General features: G+C 34.4%; 1 pseudogene; it reads left to right on the top strand.

Annotated features, from left to right (window-relative positions):
• Positions 1 to 6198: 6198 nt before the first annotated feature.
• LOC114023197 lies at positions 6199 to 6578 on the top strand (annotated as a pseudogene).
• The last annotated feature ends 5713 nt before the right edge of the window (positions 6579 to 12291 follow it).

The raw sequence follows: 12291 nt of genomic DNA, 5'->3' as shown, positions 1-12291 counted from the left end.
ACACACACACACACACACACACACACACACACACACACACACACACACACACACTCCCCAAGGTTCACCATGTTGGACAGTGCAGGCACTTGATCAGAATATCGTAGCTCAAAACTTCTGATCTCAAGCAATCCACCAGTCTTAGTCTCCCCTATAGCTGGGATTACAGCACCAATCTAGCTTTCTGGGTTTTTCCTGACATGGCATTGAGGCAACCTAAAAAAATAAAAAGAAAATAATGGGCAAATATTCCAAACAGAGTAGACAGGAAGCACACTCTTAGAGTCAGGGCAAGATCTACTGAATATCTCTCCATTTATTCATCCATGGCAAGAATGAGCTTAAATGTCACATCTACATAGCCACAAGGATTGTCTAGTTACTATTAGATTCAAGGAGCACTGCCAATTCACAACATAGGAAATGCCAGCAATTGACCAGACCTATAAAAACATATCATTAAAAGATGTGAAATATAAGTACCCAAGAATTTGCCATGGGTATTTCTCAAGACTATAGCTTGAGATGAGAACCTGTGTGGCACAGTGGAGAGAAAGTTAACTTTAGAGTTGAGAAGACCTAAGTTCAAAAGCTTAAGTCTGCCATATACTCTCTGGATAACACTAGGCAAATCTTCTAGGCCCTCAATGCCTACAGCAACTTTGTCAACTTTCAGCAACTCTATGCTGAAGAGAAGGTGTTGACCTATGTTGGTACATGGTAATCTGTACCTGCATTCCTCACTGTGTTTTCACAATGCCATTGAAAACACAGATCTGGTCCAAAAAAGAAATCTGTTGTTTAGTCATTTTTCAGTCATGTCAGACTCTTCCTGATTCCTTTCTAGGGTTTTCATGGCAAAGATAGTGGAGTGGTTTGCCATTTCCTTTTCCAGTTCATTTTATAGATGAGGAAACTGAAGCAAAGCGGGTTAAGTGGCTTGCCCAGGATCATATAAGTTATAAGTGTCTAAGGTTGAATATGAACTCAAAAAGAGGAGTCTTCCTGACTCCAGGCCTGGTACTCTATCCACTGCACTACCTAGCTGCCCTCAACAACAACAACAACAACAAAGACCTGGCAAATAGCTCTCCAAAGACCAAAGATTTCCCAAAGTTGTCAGTATTTAAGAACTGGAGTTATAGGCACATAAACATGACACAGAATAAAACTGACTTGATATTTCCCTAGAAGACTGAAAAAAACACAGAAACTGAAGGTGAATAAAAGAGGAATGGGATTGATTCATTCTTTGCTGAAATGTTTGTTAGTTATGTCCTCCAGTGTTGGCTTTAAAGAGGAATGACCTACAACAATGATTGTCTATGACTATTAATGTCTTTTTTTTTATTGTTCACTCTCCATGTGGGAGCTCTTATCCTGTCTAAGCCATACACTGCCCTTTTAATCCCAGTCAGCTGCCTCACTAATGTGTGCCACTGATGATAAGGTACCTTATCATGAAAAGATATGGATGGATGAGTGTAAATCTCTACCCCCCTTTTGGGAAAAAAAAAAAAAAACATTCAAAGTGGATGTCTTACCTATAGTGGGTCAGTGGGGTCACCATCACACACAGAACAAAGAATAACTCTTTATTACTCCTAGCGATGCTATAGCAAAGAAGAAAGAGTAGAGAATTAAGTCTTTATGGGGGGGAAATGCTTACTTACTTCTAAAAAATTACAGAAAAAGGAGTATTTGGAAAATTAATATTACAAAGGGAAACTACCTAATACTTTCCTTGTAGCTAGAGAAAGCTCAGAGGCTAAAACAGCAACGCTAAAATATTGATGCTAAACACTATAGTTTCAAAATGTGTTCATTAGATAAGTCAGCAGAAGACAGATTTCTAAAAAAAAATGCTTTTTAAAAAGTTAAACACATGAATCAATATATTAACTCTGCTAAAAAGCTAAACAACTGCATTTTGGGAGTCTCTTTTTAATTTATTAGTCAAATATTAATGTGAAAATTAAGATGTTATAAAATGTTCTCTAAATAATTGATGTTAATATTACTTATCATTTATTCATGTGTTTGCTTTTTTTTTTTTTAACAGTCTAACCTAATACATAACTGGGGCATGGAGGTGACTATGCCATTGGAGCGCTAACTTTGTCAGATTCTCCAATACTAGGAAAAGCTTCAGATAAGGTCCTGTCAAGAGACTAAGTTTGTTTTATGAAGACAAGTTTAGTTAAGTACAGAATGACTCAATACTAGTAAGCTGACCACTTGTTGGTCAATCTTTTAGCCATAGCAACTCATGAAATTAAAAAAAAAATACAAACTAGCTTTTAGTCCTAGGTCCCTTCTGTTGCAATGACAGTAGCTGTAGTGTGAAAGACCAAAATAAAAAAAAAAATAGCCTCAAAGACATAAAAAAGTAGAAAGTGATCTGTAATGAATATGGTCTAGACCCTTCTCCTATAGCCCGGCAGGCTCTTCTCCTCTGAGGGTTCACATGTCTATTTTCTTATCTCATTGGCTTGAGCCCTCACAGATTATATTCCTTCACTATTTTGGTGTCTGTGATTTGTATCCCAGTTCCATCTAACACTTTAATATCATGGGACTTTTACAAAGGGATATTTACTTCAAAGATATAGCAAGAACAAATGTATAAACAATTCCTTCCGGAAGTCTTTGGGGAATACTCTTTTCTACACTACGCTACACTACACTACCCGGGTTCCTTGGGGCATCAATGCTGGATTGGCTACAACACCCAACCTGAAATCCAGGATATGAAACTCCAGAACACTTCATGTCTTCATGATAAACTTTTAAACTCACTAGATTGCTCTTTGACCCAGCAATTCTTTAGGATTAATTTATATAGTTGATTTTTAATCTTTTTTTTCAATAGCACTTTAGTATAATTTTAAATTAAAAGATGTTTGTGATATTTCTCCTTTTCTGGATTTATTTGTAAGATTTACACATCCAAAGATATGATACATTTACTATAAAGTTGCTATGCACAACCAAGAAATATGCATATATCTATTTCTATTGAATAATTGCCAGAAGCCTATCATATCTAATTATTCTAATATTCCATTCAAGTCCTTAATTTCTAGTGTAAAATGAGGTCACCCTACTGTTATAGCTTTATTGTACATTTCTCCTTAGAATTGATTACTATTTTAGTATTTAGAAGTCATGCAATTGGGTGTGTATATGTTAAGTATTACAATAAATTCATCATCTAAATTACCTTTCAGCAAAATATAGTTTCTTCTTTTGATTAAGTCTATTTTTGCTGTTGCTTTGTCTAAAACAATGTATTTTGCTCCATCCCCTTATTTTTAACTCTGTTGTTGAGTCTTTATGTTTCAAATATGCCTCATACAATCAAGATATTATTGTATTTTGCTTTCTAATCCATTCTGCTAACCTCTTCAGTTTTATGAACATCTTTATCCCATTTCCATTCAGTTACAAAGTTAATTGTTTATTTCCATCCATTCTTTTCTATTATACTTTCCCCCATCTATACTCTTTGCTCCAAGCTTACTTCAAGTTATTAACCTTTCTTTCTTTTGTTTCCACTATGCCCTCTCCAAGCTAGGGTTTGTTTTGCTTTTGACTAATCCAATCTTGAATCTATCCATTTTTATATTCTCCTTTTCTGTCTTCTGTTCTATCAAGTACATGGATAGGAGGAAACTTCACGACCAAGCAATGGACAGAAAGGATTACAGAAAATACAATGGATAAATTTGATTACATAAAAGTTACAGGTTTTACACAAACAAATCCAATAGTGCAAAAATTAAATGGGAAACAACTGGGGTGGGAGGGAATCTTTGCAGCAAAATTCTTTAATTACCATATCATATTCCATATATATTAAGAATTTATTTAAATTGGTGAAAATGGGACTCATTCCACAACTGAAAAATGATCTAATAATATGAATACACCAGTCTTGGGGTAATAAACCCTGCTACTTATAGCCATATTTAAAAAAAAAGTTCCAAATAACTTATAATTAGAGAAATGTGAATTAAAGTGCCTTTGAGATTCTACTTCATATTCATCAGATTGGCAAATATGATACAAAAGAAAGAAAATGATAAATGTTAGAAGGGCTGTGGGAAAGCATGTAGATTGTTGCACTGTGGGTGGACCTATGGAATGCCTCCAAAGATTGAGAAGAGCAATTTGGATTTATACACAAAATCAAAAGATTGGATTTATACACTAAACAGTTCCAGTCCTGTGGCCCAACTATTTTTTTGTTAGGCCTATACCCAGAAGACAGCAAAGAAAGATAAAAAGTTTGAATAGTATAAAAATATTTAAAGTGGCTTTTTTACAGTGGCAAAAAGCTAGAAACTAAGAGAAGTGTAGCAACTGAGGAACAGGTGAATAAGTTGTGGTATTTGATGTGAAGCAGTACTTTTGTGCTAGAAGAAATTTAAAAATAGATTGATTTTTTTTTGGTGAGGCAACCAAGGTCAAGTGACTTGCCCAGGGTCACACAACTAGTAAGTGTCAAGTGTCTGAGGTCATATTTGAACTCAGGTCCTCCTAACTCCAAGAACAGAGCTCTATCCACTGTACCACCTAGCTGCCCCAAATAGATTGATTTTCAAAAAGACAAGGAAAGACTTAACAGGAACTGATACAGCATGAAATAAGCAGAACCCGAAGAACAATTTATACTACAACATTGATGTAATAAAAATGAATAATTTTGAGGATTTCTTATAAACTGGTGAAGAATGAAATAAGTAACCCAGGAGAGTAATGTATACATCAACTGTTATACAACAACACATTGAAAACAAACAAGCTTGAAAGCTATAAAAGCGATGAGCAATATAAAGACCACTCAAGATTTCAGAGGAACAATAATGAAATGTTATCCATGACAGAGAGGTGACTGATTTAGGGTACAGAATGAGACTATTTTTGAGAATGTTTTTGTATACAGTCAATGAGGGATTTTATTTTGTGTGACTGTATATTTGTTAAAAGGATTTTTTTTCTTTTTTTTTTACCAATAATGTTAAAAATGGGAGTGAGAAAAACAAATGTCTGTGAATTTTAAATAAAGAGGTGTAGAGGTGCTACAGATATGGAATGTTGCATACCCTTTCATACTAGGGCACTGTATTATTAGTTTTAAATAATTATTTTATTTAGTTATAAGAGATCTCTCATGGTATGGAGGTAATTCGCAATGTTTGTAATATAAAAACAAAACACATTAATAAAAATTTAAAGAGAAAAATATAAATACCTTGGAAAAATCATAAACATCATTATTATTTTTAAAATGACCAACAGAATATTAGTAACTACCAATCTTTATGTCTACTTTCATATTTCTACAAAGTGAAGACTGAAATAAACCAAACACATGCAGAGGGAATCCTTGGTGAAAGTATGAGAAAGAAAAAGGAATAGTTGCACACCTCTTTACAGTAACAGAACTGATGAAAAGGTTGAGAAAATACAAGATCCCATGGTATTAATTATTGACAATTTCTTCAAAAGATCACTTGTTGAACAAAATGCCAACTCATAGCCTGCACTACAACAAATTATTACCCAGGCACATCTCAAAATCATACACAATTCTCTGAAAGATCTAACAGAGATAATTTTATTTAATGTCCCCTTGGATCAGGGTGATGAATAGGTCAAATAATCAGATATCAAGTAAGGCATAAAACACAAAGATATATACTCAATTGAGGACAAGCATGGAGTATGTCCAGAATAAAGACAATGTTGAAAAGGAATTCTTTATAAATGGTAAGGTCATCCACATGCTTCTTTGCTGATGACATGCTAAGTGCATCATTCTCCAGAAACTGCAGAGCCTCCTGACAAAGATCTATAATCATTCCAAAGAATTTGACTTACTCACTTAGGGAAAAACAAGAGGATGAAGAATGCCTATTGTTCAAACTATGATATGACAATCAATGGACAACAAGATGATTAATTAAAACATATTGGACAGACACAGAACACAAACAATGAGTTAGCTAGGCCTAAATTTGAACTGGATTAGAACAGGCTAGATTGCCTTTAGAAAATTCTAGAGACTGTAGTTGGAGCCTAACTTTCAAGGATTGACAGTGGCTGGTGTGTACAGGGCAGCTGCTACATCCTGCCTACAGGCTGTATATTGGAGATAATCCTTTGCTTTGATGACTTTTATAATTTCATGATAATCCAATTTTTGAAATGGAATTTTTACCACTTAGAAAAATGGAATCTAAGGATGATCATCTTCATCTGAACCAGTTCATAGCTCATGAAGTCCTTGACCTAGTAGAAGTTGAGAATACATGGTTATCTAACAATATGTACCTGAAAACTGTGGACAAATTCAATAAATTGTTTCTGTTTTTGTTATTTCAGGCCACACATGAGATTTAATATGCTTCATGATGTAAGACAAGAAAAAGGAATAAAGAACTTCTTTAGTGATGTCTGATTTATATATAAAGTTTGCAATGAATCCATTTTATGAACCAAATCCACCTATTCAACTCAAGTACATTTGACAGAAAGTTCAATTTCTTGGGAAGAAATAGCTTCTAAGTTGACTAAAGAAAACTTCTTAAATATGTAATGTCATAGTATGCGTTGTTAGTAATTAAGAACCAATCAAGTCTACCATGTCTTAGCTCTCTAACCCTCTATAAATTAACCTTCTTGCTAGTTAGAAAGATAATAGGGTACCTTTTGTTGTCAGCATTGCAGATGATCCAACCAAAATAATTTACACTTTTGAAAAATATTGCATTCACAAAGAATGCTAGATGTAATGCCCTGACAATTATTTTTGTTTTAAAAACTGATTAGAAGATCCTACCTTGACTAGTCCAACATGGTCTTATCCAAAATGTAAAGGAGGCAAATGTCATACTGTTGATTTGGTTAACAGATTTTAAACTGAAAAACAAAAGTTGGCTCACAATAGGAAATAAAATTTATCACATACACATGGATTTTTTATTTACAAATGATTACTGCAAAACCATTTAGACAATGTTCATAATGGTAAAGAAAAGATTTTTGTTTTTTACTAGGTATTTATCTGATAGTATCAGGTATTGAGAGTAGTCTGGCTACAGTACCCAAAAGACAGAAAATTTAGAGCATGTATATAAATATGACTCTTCCTATAAATGAAATTAAGTGGTTGCTGGGACCAAAAGTTAAGTACGTAAACTGTACACCTTTGCGTAATCTTTAGCATTGCTATATCTTGAGGATATACTGTAATGTTTTCTTTCATCAACAAGATTATCAAGACTCATAACTGCATTTCCTCTTGATAAATTAGTTTCATACTTTTGTGAAAGTATTTGAGTTATTTATATATTTTAGCTTTCAAGAATAACCTGAATTAAATTAAAGTTTGGCACTCTAATAGGAAGCATATAGCCTATAACTAGGAAAATTGCCTGGAGTTTTCTGCATTGTAGTAAGTACAGTCTCATTCTATAATTATATGTTATATTTATAAACAGATGACATGATCATAACCAAATAGTTTCTAGAAAAAATTATAAATGTCTAGAAAAGTATTATTGAATACAGTATAACAAAAAGGAACTTTTAAGTTAAAAAAAAGAAAGAAAACTCTACAGTGCTTTAATAATTATCCACTTAAAGACCTATCTTTTAAAATACTATTTCCCAATAATACTATATTACTATTAAGAAATGCCACAGAATACTTGAATTTCTATGTCCTCAGTTTTCTTAACTGTAAAATAAAGCAGGGTTGGGGAGAGAGGATGAATGGTCTATATATCTTCTGAGGTACCTTTATGTTCTAGATCTATAATTTTGTAAGCTAAAGTTAAGAGTTACCCAAAGATCAAAATGGAGGGGTACAGTTGGTGTAGTAGGTTTTAAAGCATTACCAAAGAAGAACTGTATAATAAAAGGAACATAAAGGATGTTATCAGGGAAATATATGACAGAACAGAAGATGGACCCTTCATGTAGTGAGAGTAAGTAATCACTAATGTGCAACCTGCATAAATCATTCTAGACAAAATGCATAGAATATATAGAATCCATGCTATACAAAATGTATAGAACATCAACATATAATCAGGATAACAAAAGATTTAGCAGCTTCTACATTAAGGGATGAGAGGGCTTGGAATATGATATTCCAGAGGACAAAGGAGCTAGGATTGCACCAAGAATCATCTATCCAGCAAAACTGAGTATAATCCTTCAGAGTCAAAAATGGACATTCAATGAAATAGAGGACTTTCAACCATTCTTGATGAGTAGACCAGATCTGAATAGAAAATTTGACTTTCAAATACAAGACTCGAGAGAAGCATGAAAAGGTAAACAGGAAAGAGAAATCATAAGGGACTTATTAAAGTTGAACTTTTTACATTCCTACATGGAAAGATGATAACTGTAATTCATGAGACCTTTCTCAATATTAGGGTAGTTGGAGGGAATGTGTATATAGACAGAGGGCACAGGGTGAATTGACTCTAAAGGGATGATATCTAAAAAATAAAATTAAAGAGTGAGAGAGGATTGTACTGGGAGAAGGAGAAAGAGAAAGGCAGAATGGGGTAAATTATCTCACATAAAAGATGCAAAGATAAGGCTTTTACAGCAGAGGGGAAGAGGAGGAATGGGAGAGGGAATAAGTGAATCTTACTCTCACTGGATTTGGTTTAAGGAGGGAATAACATACACACTCAATTGGGTATGGAAATCTGTCTTACACTACAGGAAAATAGGGGGGAAGGGGATAAGAGAGGGGAATATGATAGGAGGGCAGATTGGGGGAGAGGTAATCAGAAGCCAACACTTTTTAGTAGGGACAGGGTCAAAGGAGAGAATAGAAAAATGGGGAGCGGTACAGGATGGAGGGAAATATAGTTAATCTTTCACAACATGAAAAAAAAAAGAATGTCAACAGATTAAAAAGACCCCTAGGTTAATGGATAACAGCCTATGGAGAATTTATAGAACATGGATAGACATGGCAAACACCATAAGAAAGCAGGAATGGATTATAATCTGCATCATGGGAGTTTATAACATTTATAACATCAGTGCAATAACATTTGCTACCAACTGCCCAGGTTGGTTTCAACTCCACCACAAGTACAAGTATCATCATCACCACCACCACTACCACCACCATCCCATCATTGTCATAGTCATCATCATTGTCACTGTCATCATCATGTCCCCTCCCCAAGATAAGTTCATCACTAGGAAACTCATCATCATGGAGATGGTTTCAGCTTTGGTATTCACAATTCATTAGTATCTTCATTTTCTTCTCTCCTTCTGATTGGAGAGCAGGAGGGTGAAGCAAAAAACTCCTCCCACAGACTTCCATTATAAAGAGCTCAAAATCCTAGCTATCTTTTCAATTTGTCATCAGCTGCTCTGCTTAGTTTTGCCTTACCATAGTCATCATGCCCCCTTTTCAACTTGCTTTTATATATTATCTTCTCCCATTAGATTGTAAACTCCTTGAAGTCAAGGAGTTCTTTCTTTTTCTTATCTGTATCCCCAGCACTTAGGAAAATGTCTGCAACACACCCACTGAAATCTGCAGATTAGTTTATTAAGGAATTTTAATTGTTTGTTCAAATTAATCCTATTTCTCAATTATATGACCCTATGAAGTTATTTGTATAAACTGTTAAAGAAAAAAAAAGTCAGAGCAGGTAGGTGGTGCAGTAGATAGATCTCTGACTTTGGAGTCAGGAGGACCTGAGTTCAAATCTGGCCTCAGACACTTAACACTTACTAGCAGTGTGACCCTGGGTAAGTCACTTAACCCCAATTTCCTCACCAAAAAAGCAAAAAAAAATGTCTTTGCCATTAACAATAATCTCTCATAAAGTGGAACAAGTGAATCCCTATATATTTATAGCTATTTTAAGTTCAGTACATTTTCTGGATTATTACCTTTTTAACTAAAAAAAAAATCAATGTATCAGAATCAGTTACATTTTATTAAAAGGAGCCTCCATTTTTTACAGAAAAAATATTTCTCACAGAATAAGGAACAATGTTGTTTTTTTTCCCCCACGCATAAGCCTCTACCTAGTTGTGAGTCACTATGTAAGACACAGGTATTCACTAACTTCCTAAGGGAACACCAATTTCACTTAATGATGAAAGTTTTACATTAGGTACAATGTGTCCTATATTCAATCACTATAGGGTTCCTAACAGTGTAAATGTCTCTTTCTTACTACCATAAAATGACACAGACTCTGAAAGATACATACAACATAGTTCATATTTCCTTTTAAGTTCTTCATCAATATGTTTCAAATGTAACTATTACAATCCTAGTTAGTAGGCAATCATTTTTTTTAACTCTGGCTATTCATGAAACCAATTAATAATTTCTCTTGAAGAGAAAACAGTTTCTAATATGTTTTCATTTTACAAATATAATCAACAAGGTTATTGTTTTCAATTATTTGTAGCAATGCTTCTTTGGCTTTAAAGATAAGAGCATATAAAGGAAGAAGAGAAGGATTAGCCTAGAAACAGCTTTACAAGGTTTCTTTATCTCTAGATAAGTGGTATGATTTGCATTTGATTTGAGAATTTAACAATCAACAAAAGTTAATTACCAATTAGTTTCCTATAATTAAACTTTCTTCTTATCAGTCACAAATCCTACTTAACTGTATTAGTCACCAAACCTGCTTGCCTCAGTTTCCTCAACTGTAAAATGGATCAAATATGATATTATTTGTAAGGTGCTTAGCACAGTGCCTGACCCATAGTAGGTACCATATGCAGGTTTATTCCTTTTCTCTAACCCTGATAAATGTCCCATAGATCATCAGATCATCTACTTTTTAAATTTAAGTAGCTCTTTAAATTCCATTACTTTCATTAACACTACATTAGAACGATTAGTAACTTCTATTCTGTGTAAATATTAAACTCCAATAACTTTCCATGACCATCCAATTAGAGTTCATTAACTTTCCAATTATATATAAAATACAAAATTAAGAGCAGCCTTCTGCCTAGGTGAAGTAGACAACTGCCTAGGAAATATGATTTGACTGTCACTAGGCTCTATCTGGCTAAAGAGATCTCAACTGCCAGTCTCCCATGATGCTGTCCTCCCTTCATACCTGATCTGGAGACAGTGTCACTAGAAGTCCATTTTAAAAAGACATTGAACCCAATTGAATTCAGTAAAAAAATAGCACCTGACCTCTAAAAGTTCACACTATACAGAGGTGAGGGTGGGGTTCTCGATCTCAGTGTATTCTTTGATGCTTCATTTATTATCATCCTACATATCCAATTTGTTGGCAAATTCTGGCATATCTACTTTTATAACATATCTTCTCTCATATACATCTCTTTCTCTCCTCTGACCCAGTGTCCACCCCCTCATTCAGATCTTCATCATTTCATGGCTGGCTATTACAATAATCTTCTGATTGGTTTTCCCGCCACAAGCTTTTCTCCACTCCAATTCATCCCACATTCTGCAGTCAAAAAGATCTTCTTAATGCACAGCTCTGACCATGTCACTGCTTTGCTGATCTAATCATGCTACTGTACTAATCCATAAACTCCAGTGGCTCCCTCTTACTCTCTGAATCAAAAATAAAATCCTCCAATTGGCCTTTAAAGACCTTCACAACCTGGCTCCTTCCTACCTTTCAAGGCTTTTTACATTTTGCTCCTCTATATGTCCTCTATGATCCAGTGACTTCTTTCTGTTGTTCCTTATATAGGAGGGTGGCTCCATGCCTTTTATTGGCTGCTTACCATACCTAGAATACTCTCCTCCCTCCTATCTATTTCCTGGGTCTTCCAAACCTCGATTCAAATCCTTTCATCTGCAAGAGGTCTTCGCCCATCACACCGTAGTGCCTTCTCTTACAATTAATCTGCATATATCTTATATATAGATTTTTTTGTGTGTTAACTCCCCATTAGAATGTATCCTCCCTGAGGGCAGAGACTGTTTTTGCTTTTATATGCTCAATATTTAGTACATTGTCTGAAACATAGTAAGTATTTAATAAATGCTTATGGACTCCATAGAAATAAGAAATAACATGTAAGATTTGAGAAACTGCTAGTGAGCCTGTTTAGATGGAACACAGAGTGAGTGAATGTGACTAGGGCAGGGCAACCAATTAGGAGGCTATTGTGATCATACAGATAGAATGGATAGGGCTTGAATTAGGTTCTGTGAATGGAGAGAAAGTGAGGGATACTAGAGGTATTATGTAGAATTGACATAACTACAAGTAACTAAAT

This window comes from Vombatus ursinus, unplaced genomic scaffold (assembly GCF_900497805.2).
Source record: "Vombatus ursinus unplaced genomic scaffold, bare-nosed wombat genome assembly UNPS02014816.1, whole genome shotgun sequence".
Lineage (NCBI taxonomy): Eukaryota > Metazoa > Chordata > Mammalia > Diprotodontia > Vombatidae > Vombatus > Vombatus ursinus.
Note: the sequence above shows the minus strand (reverse complement) of the source record. Positions and strands in the feature narration are given on the sequence as shown.